At 43.1% G+C, this 15,808-nt stretch overlaps 1 protein-coding gene and 1 long non-coding RNA gene across 3 annotated transcripts in view; one reads left to right on the top strand and one right to left on the bottom strand.

Moving 5' to 3' along the window:
• The window catches only part of LOC113010548 (uncharacterized), a 75,694-nt gene that overhangs the window by 18,017 nt on the left and 41,869 nt on the right, over positions 1–15,808 (bottom strand). Inside the window, exon 1 of one of the 2 annotated variants that reach the window (XM_080299102.1) lies at positions 5,383–5,521. The exons of the other annotated variant lie outside the window; for it this stretch is intronic. The gene's annotated coding sequence lies outside the window, so the exon portion shown is untranslated. Of the gene's footprint in view, positions 1–5,382; positions 5,522–15,808 lie in introns of those variants that run through there. 2 annotated transcript variants of the gene reach the window in all.
• LOC145425779 (uncharacterized) lies at positions 5,632–8,552 on the top strand. The gene is made up of 3 exons (XR_013906518.1): positions 5,632–5,765; positions 6,124–6,213; positions 8,081–8,552. It is a non-coding gene; the product is annotated as an uncharacterized LOC145425779 (long non-coding RNA).

The raw sequence follows: 15,808 nt of genomic DNA, 5'->3' as shown, positions 1-15,808 counted from the left end.
TTGTTGCTAGCTAGTTAGCGATGCTACACACCTGTTACTCTAATAGTCTGTGTTATTGAAGGATCAGCACTCCTTAGTTTTTTTAACCATTTTTAGACAGCGATGAGATCATCTGCACACTCTACAGAGGCCCAGAGTTACTGTTAATATCAAAAATATAATGCTGTCCTTTGAGATTTTAACATTTAAGACTGAGTGTAATCGATCTGAAACTGTTTAAATCTCTAGTCTACAGCCTGGTAACATGGAAACTTTAAAAACAGCAGCCGAAGGTTTCAGTAGTGTAGTCTAATGTGTTTTTTTTTCATTTAATAATAATCCGTATTATGTATAACAGCTACATTCACCCTGGAGAGAAACTAGTGAGGGAGACCATCAGGACCAAGCTGGGTTTCTGGGTCCAGAGGTTTGGAGAAACTTCTTCCCTTTCTTTCATCACAGCTGTCCTGTGCCAGAAGTTCTGTTGACCCACTGAAAGAGGCTTCATTTAAGAAACACCAGGAACACTGAAGCTCATCGCATTGATCAAGCAGGACTCATGATCTTCACCAGCAGCTCCCTCACAGGGAAACCTTGAGAGCTCCTCTGTAGGCCCGCCCCAGAAGATGGATAAACCCAGCGTTTCATGAACACTGTGATGGAGACATTTGGTTTGTGTAATGTTATAAATACTCAGATACTCCCCAGAGGCTCCGGACTTTTACATAAAGATATTATATTTAGTCCTGTAGAAAGTTATATATTTAAGAATATATGATCCTCTCTGGTTACTCTGGTATGAATAACTCTGCATCACTTTATGGTAAATAACACACTATCTGCAAAAAAACTGTTTGTAGCTCAACAAACAAGTGACGACCTTTGACCTTCATCAGGTTTTATTTAATTGTGTTAGAGAAACTCAAACGTGCTCTTCGTGCAGCTGAGTACATCAAGCGTTTAAAACGGAAGCTGTGCAGGTCTGAGATCAGCAGCTTTGTGAAACACCAAACTGAGGTCCTGTTAATGCTGATATATAGTGACACAGTTACATGAGTGATTAATCCTTTAGGTTTTTTATCTTTAACTTTATCAATAAAACAGCTGCAGCTTTCACTACAGCACATGTGGTACTTTAACCTTTGTACTGTTTTGATCAGTTCATTTTGCAGTTAACATGTTGGATGATCTGTCTGCTGTCACTGGGTGGTGCTAAGGTCTGAATCTAAGGGCAGCTCCTGTAATCACAAAGACAACAGAACCATCAAACTCAAATATAAATTTTATCCCTCAAAATTGAAATAAAGCTGATTCTTCTGTCCTCACACACTCAGGATCTGAAGTTGTTCTCTTACATTTTTTCCAGTATTACAGTACACTACAGTACTTTAATCCATAGTTCCTGAGTAATGAGGAGCTTCAAGGTACAAGTAGAGCTGGGCGATATGAGATTTTTTCATATCACGATATGTTTTTTTCATTTCAGGCGATAACGATATCTATCACGATATGAGCCAAATAACTATATTTGTAAGATTTAAATGTGCCGTTGCTCACAAGTAAAATGTGAAATAATCAGCAGCTTGTTTTTATTTAAATATTTGTTTCCCATAATAAGTTCAACAGGGTAGATGTACTTAAGGAACATGAGACTTTTTCAGATAAATAAAGGCAAATATTACAAACTACACAAAAGGCAGCCGCTAAAGCGTTTAAGTTTCAAAATAGAACAAACGAAACAGACTACTAAATTGTCAATTCCACTTAGAAACAAAATATTAATTCTAAAAATAAATCTTAGTCAATTTTGTCTGTTCTTCTGTAAAACAAACTAACTTTTGTCAATATCAAATAAACTGAGAACTAAAAGGAAATTCTCAATCTCTCCTTGTTGTATAGCTGAGCTTTTCAAACAGTTTTAACAGTTACTTTAGTCTGACAAAAGCCGAATGACGAATTAGCGCTTCCAGTCAGAGACTGAGGCTACGTCCACACGTATTTTTGAAAACGGAGATTTTCCGTTTTCGTTTTAAAAAATAATCCCGTCCACACATAAAGGCAGAAATGAAGGAAAATGCTGCTATGAACATGCCAAAGCAGCAGGTGGCGCTAGATTCCTAACCGTGCAGAAATGTTGGCCAATCAGAAGTATAGATGCCTCGGTGGGAAAAAGTAAACAAAGCTGGGGCATAGAAGCAGAACTGAGTCGTATGTGTGGAGGGACAGTAACTGTGTGTATATGTAAGCATTTAAACACTGCAGAGAGTAGAATTAACAGTATTGTAGAAATTCATTTCACCGAAACAATAACGTGGCGCACAGTGTGACGTCAAAAAATGCACACACCTTTGACGCTGCGTTTTCTCCGTTTTTCTAGTCCACACGTAAATGCAAAAACTGAGTTTTCAAAAATCTTTCAAAAAGTTTTCAGTGACCAAAAACGCTGTTTACGTGTGGACGAAAGGTGCAAACGCATAGAAAAATCTGCGTTTTCAAAAATACCCGGGTACGTGTGGATGTAGCGCATGCACCAGTTTATTGTATTTCCAGACTTGCTTTCGGCACAATTTACAGTGCACGCTACTCTGTTTTTTGTCAGACTTGAAATAGCCGAAATACCTTCACACTACGGAACTTCTATGGCTCTTCCGTTCGACAATCTCTCCGGCATTGGAACCTTCATCTGTTTTCTTTTCGGTAACCTTCGGTCACGCTCGGTTGATTTTTCTAGTCGGCACACTCATTTCCTCCATTACCCGGGCGGTACGGTGGCTGGCTGCTTCCCAAACAAACACACATGTGCGGCTTGGCACTTGTGCTGTACGTAACAAGTCACGTGACGTGACGCTGCGGCTGTGATTGGTTCGGCTCTGCGCTACTTAATTTGGATTGGCTGACCTCTTTTTTTTTTTTTTTTTTTTTTAAGAGGACAAGAGCGGCGAGGTCTATCGCGATAGTTTAATTTTTCTATCGAGAAAAAGTTATATCGCGATACATATCGTTATCGTTCTATCGCCCAGCTCTAGGTACAAGCTTTTTTTTTTTTTTTTCAAAAAAAGTTACTGTCTTTACAGATGTGGCAAGAAACTGAAAACATGCTGTTGTTTGCACATATTTAATAATCAGCTCTGCACAGGAGCTGAAGCAGGATGCAGCCTGTTGCTTTTACAGTATAATACTTGTAATAAAAGTACAGTAACAGTAATTAGTGACTGAGCAGCCCGGAGCGTTTCTCTTGATTTCTTTAGTCAGGGTAAATTCATTCACCTGCATGGGTTAGCTAAACGAACCCTGACAGCCGAGTCCTCATCTTAGCTAGCTAGGTCTCAGGACCGAGCTAAGGACGGTAGTTACGGATTAGCTTACAAACACGTTTAACTTACCGAAAAAGTGCAGCAGGGCCTCGGGTCCTTCTGTCGGGTAGTCCAGTTTACTGAAGAACACCTCAGGCTGTCAGGTTAAAACACTCGGTCATGTTTTCGTAGCGTAAACGCTGGCCCTCCTCTCAGAGCCTTCGCTCTATCTGCTATTCCCGAACAGAGATACGCAAGTTTCTCCGTGACTGCAGCTGCCAGTCAAAGCTGTAATGATGACGTTTCACCCCAATTTAACATCACCGCGGTAGGAATTAGAATCAGACTTATGGGAGAGGAGACCCCTTGGACATCAATCAGCGTGATGAGAACTATTGAAAACAAAAGAAAGAATCTTTGGAAAAAAATTATCTGAGGAGAATAAATTTATTATAGTCTGACCCCAGTCCCATCCGCTAACATGGAGGAGGCGGGGTTTATGACCTATACTGCAGCCAGACACCAGGGGTCGGTAGAGACATTTTGGCTTCGTTTTTGGGGAGCTGTCGTGTCGTCCCATGTTTTATACAGTCTGTCACTACCCGATCCGTACCGGAAACCCGATTTATTTATATATGTTTATATATAAATATATGCGGTGGCCCCTAGAGACAAAACACGTACAAACTCCAAAACACATTTCTAGCATGAACTGAACTTCCAAAGCAGAGCTACTAGATCACTTAAATTACACAATTGAAAGCATGAAAGCATATGTGTATTGCTTGTGTATTTATACACAGGCACTCATATATATTCAAATAATTTAAAAACAATGTTCATTTACCTGTTACTACCACACACCAAATCCGGTCGTTGGTACTTGCTGGCTTGTGTAGCCACTAGGTAACAAAAGCTCAACACTGCACCTAGCATCCTGGAGCACTTCTGTTGTCTTTTGTACGTGTTTTGAGTTTTTACGTGCTTCGGAGTTTGTACGTGTTTTTACGTGTTTTGGAGTTTGTACGTGCATCAGAGTTCGTACGTGATTTGAAGTTTGTACGTGCTTTGTCTCTAGGGGCCACCGTAAATATACTTTTATTTATTCACTCCACATAAAATGTAATAAATAAATCATATAATACAAAAATCAACTATTCACATTTCAACTTTTAACTAATTAAATTTTCAGTTTTTTCCTTTTACAAATTTAAAGTAAAACAACACAAAACACTGCAAACCACAACACAATTAAATATAAATTAAAATATGAAAACTAAAAGAACATGCACATTCTCTGTCATATGGACCTGCATGAATAAACTTTCTGAATCCTTTATCATCTGCAACTGAAAATAGTTGTGGATGATTACTATACCTTTCTAATGTGACGTTGTTGTCCCTGGCTCTCTTTCTCTCCCTCTGGCTCTGTTCCTGTGCTGAGTGTAACTACCGCCCCTCCCCCCTCTTCCCAGCGTAAAGCACACAGCTCGCGTGCGGAGTGAAGCGAAAAAAAGTGCTAGAGAGAGGTTGAGAGAAAGGAAAAAAAAAACCATGTGACGACTCGCGATAAGGAGCCGGCTCGCGTCGTTCACGTCAAAGAGGCGGTTCTAAGAGCCATTTCGTTCACGAACGACCCATCACTAGTACCGATCGGGTTTCCGGTACGGATCGGGTAGTGACACAGTCATTGGTTGCAACAAGCTTAGCTTCTGTCTTGCTAGCGTGTGCTGCGCTCAGTGGATCGACAGTGCAGCATAGGCGGAGTAGTCGAACTCAGATCCACTGAGCTCTCAACAAGACGAGAAGAGACAGACAGCATTGTCAGAAGAAAAGCTGATTACCCTCCCCCTGGCTCTACCCGTGGCTTCATGTCCTGGGGTGGGGGTTGGCTGTTCTCTTGCCCTGCACTCCATTCTTTTGTTCATATTCCAAGATAATTTTTTCTATATGTACTCTTACCCTCTAGCAACCGCCATATTAGAATATTGCAAGCAATCACAAACGCTACAGTCTCTCTAACTTCAATGTATAGTAAGCAATCTATTATTCTCACTAGAGAAAAACTCAACATAAACTAAAACCACATCAAAGTTAGCTCCGTGCTTACCTTTAGATGAGCTCACAAACGAGAGAACTCTGTGATTAAGCTACAATCCAAGAGACAACGGTGGGCAGATCGATGCAGGTATCGATTGAAAAGTAGGTAGTTGTATATGTTCCTGTAAGTTTACTACTTTACTCCCGTTTCACGAAAAAGCAGCAGTCTCTGCTCGACTCCTCTCCTGCACACGCACTTTGCTCCGCCCCCTTTACCCAGCTCTGCAGCGATTTTTTTTGCTGTGCGGCCACGTGACTAAGCTGCGCAACGTAATCACGTGGTGCGTTATTTCAAAATTAGCGCAGATAGCGCTCCTATGGGATCAGAACATTTGCTGTGTCTGAATTCAGGGGAAGGATGCTCATAAGGACACTACCCACCTACGTCACAAGGTAATGTCCTTAGACAAACTGGTAGTCAGAAAGTGAGCGGCTGTGGATCGCCCCCTTTTTTCAAGAGCGTCTGGCTGCAACCACCGGGAAGCGTCATATTGCGACTTCACACTAACCGGAAACACGTGACTTCCACAGTAACCGGAAACACGTAACTTCAGTTAAATCGACTTTGACAGCTAAAACGAAATTGTGTTTTTTTATTATTCATGCAGCTGATAAATAAATTTGGTTCTAAGTGGGGTTTTTTAACAATATGGGTTTATTAAAAAAATCCATCTCTTCAGCTTGTTTGTGGAAAAAGTCTTATGTGCTACTAAAAAGTTCAAAAATCTCTGTTTTCTTTGTTATACTTAAGGATGACATTGATGCTCGAAGGGAGGCCCTCATCAAAGTGCTCCACATGTGTGTGAAAGACAATTGCAACATCTTGGTGCAGGAGTTCATGGTGAGTGTTTTATGAGTAGATTGTGGCTTTGCAACATTTAAAAATGCATTTAGTTATCCACTTGATCCTCATTGGACTGGTTAGGACCAGTAGTCGTCTTTAATAATTTGAAGTTCACATGAGGCCTGGTAGTGAAGTCAGCCACCGGCCCTTGAGGCCCCACCCCCACCCTGTATTAGGGGTCACATCAGTGTGAAAAAACTTTAAATTTGTCATTCTAGTGAACAAAGGAAAATCCCACCAATATTTACATTAGCTTTTGTTTGAAAAAAAAATGACCAACTGACCAACAGCTAACCAAATTGTGAGGCTGAAAGTCTAAATTCTAACATCTTCTGAGTGACATAACCTGGATTTCTGATGGGCCGGTGTCTTTCTAACAAAAACTAATGTAAAGCATTTTAAATTATTATGTTTTTCACTCTCTCTTAGAAACTCTGTTAGACCATGAATGGCAGCATGGCAGGCCACTCTTTGGCTATAGCTATTTACTAGTGATGGGCAGATGAAGCCCCATGAAGCACTGAAGCTTTTCATCCAATTGGTTCACCCCAACGCGAAGCTTCATGAAGCTTCATTTGCTCTAGCAGGACACCTACTGGACGTAAAAATAATAGCTGGCATGAATTTGAAGAGTGTGGCATTTTGCACACAGCCTGTAAATGTCAACAACAAAAGGAGTGTGTAAAACATGTATATTGTAGTGATGGCAGTATACTGTGTATATTTATACTGGCAGTATGGAAAATGATTATTTGGAAATGCTTGAAATGGAAATGATCATTTACTGTGAGGTGAGGTGTGGTTGGGGTGTGGACAGTGGTTGTGCTTTTGTAACGTTGAGGTATGGACAGCTACACACTGAGGCTTTGAGCCTCAGTCCTGCCTGTTCACATTTTATTCTGTAAAAACTAAATTTTCACTGCTTTTATGACCTTTTTAGTGGGGAGAACATAGCTGGGATTTAATGATTTAACAAATCTTTTGAATCCTTTGTCCTCCACAATGCTAAATGGCTGGGAGTCCTCAATCACCATGCTGACCAGGTCTTCATCTATTTGAGATTGTTCTCCTGAGGAAAGACAATAAAGATAAAGCACAAATATAAATATCACACACGTAACTTATAACAGTTGTATAATATTGTTATATCATTTAGTAACATTACTGCATGCTATATTATCATTGCATTTGATGGCTCACCTGGTCTTGCTCCACAATCGGTGTTCCCTTATTCTCATGCAAAGCTCTGTAGTGCCTAAGCATGGATGAGGTGTTGCTGTTATATCCCAGCTCCCTGGCACATAGCAAACACTTCACCTTGTACAAAAGTCAAGACAGCTCAACATAAATTGTATTGCACCATCAGTATCATGAAAATACATCTTCTGTAGAAATTTACATACCTTGTTGGGAGGAATAAGATCAAAATGTTCTCACACAGGGGAGGACATCCTCCTCTTCTTAGCTGGCTCCATTCTCTCCTGACTTTCTCTCTTCACTCTCATAAACCTCCAAACTGTCTCCAAACTCTCACTAACCGCAACTCTCCATCAAACACCCACATTTTTGAATGAAGTCTGAGGGGTTTATATCGCTGTCATATCTCGCGGCAAAGTTCGAACCACTTCATGAACCAGTCACGTGGTACAGCCGGGCAGCGAGGCTTCGGACGTCATCATTTTCAGCTCCTCCCATAAATGAAGCAAGCCTCGATACGCGCTTCGCGGAAACGCCCCCTCCATTACTCGACACACGCTCCGAAGCCTCGATACAGAACGTCCCATCACTACTATTTACTATGTTGCTTGCATTGGTTTAGAGAGTTTAAAAAGGAATCTTAAAGAAATGTTTTGTGTTTAACCAGGACTTGACTGTGGCCACTGCACAGATTGAGAAAACCACAATGAACATCTGTCTCCAGAGGATGCGCCAGGCAATGACTTTTATGATGTTGGCATCATCATCGAGGGTATAGTAGTTCTTCAAGATCTGGATAACGTGACAGGGCTGGGGGTTTTTTTTGTTGTTGTTGTTTGTTTTTCCTGTTGCTCTGTACAAGTTCTCTGTTTGTCTGTTTGGCAGCATTTTTCAATTTCTGTTTGTATTTTTCTTTCTTTTACTAGTGAAGAGATGTAGCGTGAACAGTTATACAGTCTAAATATCCCATATGTGGATATGGTATTTTCAGTTTCATTCGGTTGAAGTAAAGAACGTTGAATATTTCTAAGTTTGCTGTTTTGAACCAAGATGTCACAGTATGATCAGTGCTGTAATTTTTGACAGTCACTGTATCAATGTTATTTTTGCGTCTCTTGAATAAAGGTTTTGACCTGCAAGTGCTAAATTCTTTAGTTATTGGGGTAAAATGGGTAATGTTAATAGGAAGGTGTTTGCCAATTCAGTAACCTAATTCAATGTTAATAGAAACTAACATTACCTCAAATTGTTTAGTTATAATTGTTGTTTAACTGAATCTTGATGTCACAGGCCTTAAATAGAATGTTTTGTATTGCTCTTTCCCAAGATGGTTAACTGCAGAGATGGGCAGTAACACGTTACTTGTAACGCGTTACTGTAATCTGATTACTTTTTTCAAGTAACTAGTAAAGTAAGGGATTACTATTACAAAAACGGTAATTAGATTACCGTTACTTTCCCGTAGGAACGCTGCGTTACTGCGTTACTAAAACCGTAATTTTTTTGCGAGAATGTCTCACGACAGTGACGTAAGCAAGTGCGACGTTCATGACAACAGCTGTGTGCAGATCAACAGTGGATCATATAGCAGTGTGGGAGAGGGTATGAGCGTGCAGCGTTTAAAGTGTGGAAGTACTGACCTTATTTTAAGTTTGATTCCATAAAAAGTGACAAAAACATTAGTGTCCGTTGTGCGTGGGAAGTGTTACGGATTCAAATATTGGGGATGGATACAAGAGGAAAAACCACAATAACAACACTGGTCCGGCTGGGTTGAGTCAAACGATGATTTTAATGATCACACGCGTGGGAGATGGACACTGTACGCAGACAGCATTAGATCTCGAAATGGTGGAGCATTGATCAAACTCTTATAGCCTCTAGTGGCCCCCACCTAATCATAAAAGCCTAAACATTCACATTCTTTCTCTCACACAGCGCCTAAGCTACGACCTTGGCTCCCTGTTTATCTGCTCCTGCTGAGATGGGGCAGAAAACTCCAGCATGTTCTGTTCTCTTCTACTCAGACAAATAAGGCGATGACTTTCTGCAAACAGTATTTCTTATAACTCAGCAGTATAATGCATCATAAAGCAATATCATTCATTCACAATAAATCAGCAGTCTAATGTAATGCAAATCAGTTTAACAAATGCAATAGTTACCACCTTCTTCTAATTCAGGAGAATAATGCAAACTAAAACTACATAATAATTCACAATCTTTAATTAGGGGTATAACATGGCATAAAATAATATTATAATCCCACAGAAGAAAACTTCTTTTTCAGCGAAAAAAAACCCTAAACTTCCGAGCAAGCACTGAGTGCGCTACCACTTAATGGGAAATTCACAGAGAAACTCGCGGATTCTTCCACTGACCGCTGCGGTACACCTGCACCAGGATAAACCTCCGCCTACCCCACTCCTGCTTTACAGGTGATTATAGAGCAACAGGACCGCTAGTCTTTGACTTTATTTATTTTCTGCTGTGTTTTACTTGCATCTATTTGAAAGACTGAGTGTAAACACAAAAAAAGATTTTATTTTATGTGCTGGAATGTGCAGAAAATAGGTTTAAATATTAAACAAATTTCTTCCAGTCAGAGAATGTTGCATATAATTAAATTTTTGCTTGATGCATAAAGTTAAAAGGTTAAAACTAATAAAACAAGTTTTAAAAAGAGACTTTTCCATTTGATTACATTTTGTATGATGGATTATGCAGAAAAAGTAGAATTGGGCTGAAAGATCTATCGCTTTATCGTTGTAGTCTCTGCTCGTTAGCACATTTAAAAAGATCTCCATGTCCTCTGCAAACTGAAAAACAAAGAAAAAGAAGTCCCTCTACAAAAAAACACAGCAGATGACAGGCCAGGCAAACATCTATTGACCTGTTTGAATGCCTCCTCCTCATGTGAGCCTTGAAGTTTTTTTGTAAGAAGACTAAGACCACAGTGAGGGCGTTTCATTTCCATGGACTTTCCACAAGCCGCAGTTTCATTTAGCACAGAGGGTAGAGCACATGTATGTTCTACCGAATATTCAGAAAATGGTTTAGATGCTGGAGACAAGACATCGAGAGGGAGACCAGGCTCCACGGAGAGTTCAGCAGGAGCAGTCCTGAATGCTGACATGACAATAATTGACTTGCCATATCCCTACGCTGTATGACTGTCATGTTGCAGACAGGGCAGTGAAAGTACACCGGCATATCATTTTGTCTGTAAGAGAGAAAATAAACAAAGAAAAACAACAACATGTAATTTAAATGTAGTTATATAGGGCTTTGGAGCGTGATGCCACAGGGGTGTGCGTGGAAAGGATTTTGGCCCGATCCACCATTTTGGGGGTCTAGCGCAAGTGAAAAGGGAGCACGACCGGCAAGAGAATAAGGTTGAAAATGGTTTTCAATGGCTTTCCCAACCTGGAAGCAACATGAGGCAGCTCGTGTATCAATGTTACCAAACGAAGGTGTCTAGCCTGTAATAATGTGAATTATTGTTTGCAAGATGTTTTGTTCCACAATAGATTGTGTTGCTGCACGGACGTTTTAGAGTGTCACACAAGTAAGGATTGTTAGGCTGTATGTTGCTGTTGTACATGGCAGAGGACCAATCTGAGTCACATGACTTGTTAATAAAACTTACTACCCCGTTGGGTAGGAAATAGATATTCTGGAGTCTGTCGTGAATGAGACCAGAATATAACATAGCCTGGATAGCAGCTGTGAGACGAGCTGACGTGCAGTTCTCTTCCATCTCCAAATATCTGTTGGTGCTCCAGACATTTTCATTCCGGTAAGTTCTAAATATGTTCATATCACTCTTTATAGCCTATTAGTTTTATTTTCGATGCGCTCTGAGGTCATAACAAATTAGTACAAACATCCTACTGAGTGATTTTGCAGAACTACCTTCTATTTATAGAGTTGCTAATTATTTGGCATTATTGCAGCAAACCAGCCTATGAAATGTATGAAACATCATGACTGGGTTCCAGCGCTACACAAGGGACCTGCTTCAAACATACCACCATGCCAATCAGATTACTTCTTCCATGTGAGAGTGAAGAGGTGACCCTTCTGGATAAGATGGTGAAGGTTTGCTGCGTTTTGGTGAACAGTGTGGTAATAAAAACAGGGAAAAATGAAACCTGCTCCTGTTAAATATTCTTAAGTATTGTGCTGTTAAAATTGCTGTATTTTTTCAAAAGATACAGTAAATAAAGTAATGATAGTAGTGGGGGATATCATGTAAACACTCATGATTTTGTGTAAACATTTTGTCATTTGTAAACTATAAATGACATGGATTCTACATTGTAACTGATGTGATGTTCTATAAGGTGGCTTCAATAAAAAAAAAAGAGGCAAAAATTAGTTTGTTTCTTTATTCAACTTTTGAACAGTGGTACTCAGTCAGTACATATTCAGTAAATGCAAATTATTTACACGGCAGTGCACTACAGGCATAAATCTAGACCCCTAGATAAAACACTATGGGTCATTCCCCCTGAGTGGATCCGGGGCAGGCGTGGGAGGTTTGGGGTTCGGGGGTGCTTCGCCTCCGTGCTGGGGCTCTGGCTGGGTCTTGGGGGCTTCGGTCCTTGTCGGTGTGTCACCGAGGTTGTGAGCGGGTGGGTGCACGGGGGCTTAGCCCTGGAGCAAGGGGCCTTTTGTGCATCGGACTAACTGGGGGGCTCTTCAACTGGCGGGGAGGTTGTTCCATTCTTGCAGGAGTCCACTCTGCAGGTGGGGGAGAGACATAGGAGAGGTGGAGAATAAACTTAACCTGGGTGTCTGTTGTCTTGTCAAATCAAATCAAATCAAATCAAATCAAATCAAATCACTTTTAATGTCACATCACATGTGCAGGTACATTGGTACAGTACATGTGAGTGAAATTCTTGTGTGCGAGCTTCACAAGCAACAGAGTTGTGCAAAATACAATAATGTAAACAAGCAAAATACAAGAATGGCTACATCTGAACTAATAAATATATGTAGAATATATAATAGTATATGCATTTCTGGATGTGTATACTAAATATTTTTCTACGTGTGTGTGTGTGTGTGTGTGTACACATATTTTACAAATTAAATAGAGTAAACAATAAATAAAATATATAAAAAATATACAGAGTTGAGACATGTGCAAAACAGTGGCATTACTGTACAGTATGGAGTGCATAATGTTGAAGTTCCAGTAGTGAAGCTGAGTGTCTATGACGTGTTCAGCAGTCTGATGGCCTGATGGAAGAAGCTGTCTCTCAGTCTGCTGGTACGGGACCGGATGCTGCAGAACCTCCTTCCTGATGGAAGTAGTCTGAACAGTTTATGGCTGGGGTGACTGGAGTCCTTGATGATCCTCCCCGCTTTCCTCAGGCAGCGCTTCCTGTAGATGTCTTGGAGGGAGGGAAGCTCACCTCCAATTATTCGTTCAGAGCGCCGCACTACTCGCTGGAGAACTTTGCAGTTGTAGGTGGTGCTGTTGCCATACCAGGTGGTGATGCATCCAGTGAGGATGCTCTCAATGGCACAGTGATAGAAGGTCCTGAGGATGCGGGGGCTCATGCCGAATCTTTTCAGTCTCCTGAGAAAGAAGAGGCGCTGCTGCGCCTTCTTCACTGTTTTGTTTGTGTGTACTGACCACGTAAGATCCTCAGCCAGATGTACACCAAGGAACCGGAAGCTGCTCACTCTCTCCACAGCAGCGCCGTTGATGGTGATGGGGGTGTGTACTTCTCTGCACCTCCGGAAGTCCACTATCAACTCCTTTGTCTTTGCGACGTTGAGGGTGAGATGGTTGTCTTGACACCAGTGGGTCAGGGCGCTGACCTCCTCCCTGTAAGCCGTCTCATCACCATTGGTGATAAGACCCACCACTGTAGTGTCGTCCGCAAACTTCACAATGATGTTGGAGTTGTTAGTGGCCGTGCAGTCGTAGGTGTAGAGTGAGTATAGGAGAGGGCTCAGTACACACCCCTGTGGAGCACCAGTGTTCAGTGTGATGGGGGATGAGGTGATGCTGCCCAGTCTGACCACTTGGCGTCTGTCAGACAGGAAGCTAAGGATCCAGCTGCAGAGGGAGCTGCTCAGTCCTAGATCCTGCAGTTTCCTGTCCATGTTCGAGGGAACGATGGTATTGAATGCTGAGCTGTAATCTACAAACAGCATTCTCACATACGTGTCTCTCTTCTCCAGGTGTGACAGGGCAGTATGTAGTGTCAGGGCTATGGCATCATCAGTGGACCTGTTGTGGCGGTATGCGAACTGTAGAGGGTCCAGTGAGTCGGGTAGTGCAGAGCAGATGAAGTCCCTGACCAGCTTCTCGAAGCATTTGCTCACGATGGGGGTCAGGGCTACAGGTCGCCAGTCGTTCAATGAGGAGATGGTGGAGGATTTGGGTACAGGGACGATGGTGGCCATTTTGAAGCAGGCTGGGACTACAGACAGAGAGAGGGAAAGGTTGAAGATGTGCGTGAACACTCCAGCCAGCTGAGCCGCGCATGACTTGAGGACGCGGCCGGGAATCCCATCCGGACCAGTAGCTTTGCGTGCGTACACCTTCCTGAAGCACTTCCGCACATCCTCCTCAGACACAGTGTGCGCACTGACGTCATCCGCGGTGCGCACACTGTCCGGTCTCATGGTGTTCGCTGTGTCGAATCTAGCGTAGAATACGTTTAGATCCTCACACAGAGAGGCCGTGGTCTGCGGTGTGCTGGGTTTCCCTCTAAAGTCTGCGATCGTGTTTAGTCCCTGCCACATACTCCGAGGGTTGTCAAACTGTTGCTCCACCCTGTCCCTGTACTCACGTTTGGCTGCTTTGATCGTCTTCCGGAGTTGGTAATGTGCGTGTTTGTAGTCCGATGTGTTCGCGGAGGCAAAGGCGGTGTTCCGTGCCGCCAGTGCCGCGCGAACATCTCCATTAATCCAGGGTTTTTGATTTGGGAAGGATTTGACTGTTCTGGATGGGACGACATCTTCCACACATTTCCTGATAAATCCGCAGACTGAGTCTGTGTACTCATCAATGTTCCTAGCAGCCACGTGAAACATTTCCCAGTCCGCGTGATCAAAACAGTCCCGCAGCGCAAACTCCGATTGGTCCGTCCAACAGTGCACCGCCCTCCGGGTTGGAGCTTCCTGTTTCAGCATCTGCCTGTAGGAGGGCAGGAGCAGGATGGAGCGGTGATCTGATTGGCCGAATGGGGCGCGGGGGAGGGCTTTGTACGCATCCCGGAAAGAGGTGTAGCAGTGGTCGAGAAGCCGGTCTCCACAAGTGTTGACGTGGATGTGTTGGTGGAGTTTGGGTGAAACTTTCTTCAGGTTTCCCTTATTAAAGTCCCCGGCTGTGATAAACGCTGCCTCTGGGTGTGCGGTTTCCTCGCTGCTGATCGCGCTGTACAGTTCCCTGAGTGCTCGGTCAGTGTTGGCTTGTGGGGGAATGTAAACAGCCGTAATAATCACTGCTGTAAATTCCCTCGGTAGCCAGAATGGCCGGCACTTAATCATCAGGTACTCCAGGTCCAGTGAGCAGAAGGATTTGACCGGGTGCACGTTCGCATAATCACACCAGCTGTTGTTGATCATGAAACACACACCACCGCCTCTGCTTTTCCCAGTAAGATCCTGTGACCTGTCCGCGCGATGCACGGAGAACCCCGGTAGTTGTATTGCGGAGTCCGGTACCTTGTCCGATAGCCAGGTTTCTGTGAGGCAGATCACGCAGCAGTCCCGCATCTCTCACTGGAATGAGATCCGTGCCCGAAGCTCGCACAGCTTGTTCTCCAGAGACTGCACATTAGCCAGTAATAAACTGGGTAACGGTGGTCTGTTAGTGCGCCGTCTCAGTTGAACCAGAACGCCAGATCTTCTCCCTCTGTGTCGGTGTTTGCGGCCTCCAGGGCCAGAGAACAAAGGCGTCTCAGGTGAGATGAATGGGGGGTCTGCGAACGGAGGGTCCGTGTTGCAAAACTTGAACTCCAGAAAGTTATAAGAAAGACCGTCTTTTATGTCCAGTAAGGTTTGTCGGTCGTACACAAGGAGACATGTGCTACTCGCGAAAAAATGAAGGGAAAGTAAAATTAAACACAGAAAAAAGCTGTTGCTTGGGGGAGCTTGCGACGAGGCTGCCATACTCGGCGCCATCTTGGGTAAACATCTTGTGTAGTCTGGGAGACGATTGAATGTTGGGGTGGGTACAGTTTCCTCTGCGGTGGGGTAGGGTGGGCTGCCCCGGGTCCTGTGGGGCTTGGCAGTGCTACCGTAGGCCCCGGGCTGGATGGACCTGGGCTCCCTTGCCTTGGTGGGTACCAGAGGACGGGGGTGCCTACTGGGGTCAGCGGGGGAGCTAGCCCTAAGGAGGCGCATCCTCCCCTCCCTCCTTTTC

This window comes from Astatotilapia calliptera, chromosome 3 (genome assembly GCF_964374335.1).
Source record: "Astatotilapia calliptera chromosome 3, fAstCal68.1, whole genome shotgun sequence".
In the NCBI taxonomy this organism is placed as follows: domain Eukaryota; kingdom Metazoa; phylum Chordata; class Actinopteri; order Cichliformes; family Cichlidae; genus Astatotilapia; species Astatotilapia calliptera.
Note: the sequence above shows the minus strand (reverse complement) of the source record. Positions and strands in the feature narration are given on the sequence as shown.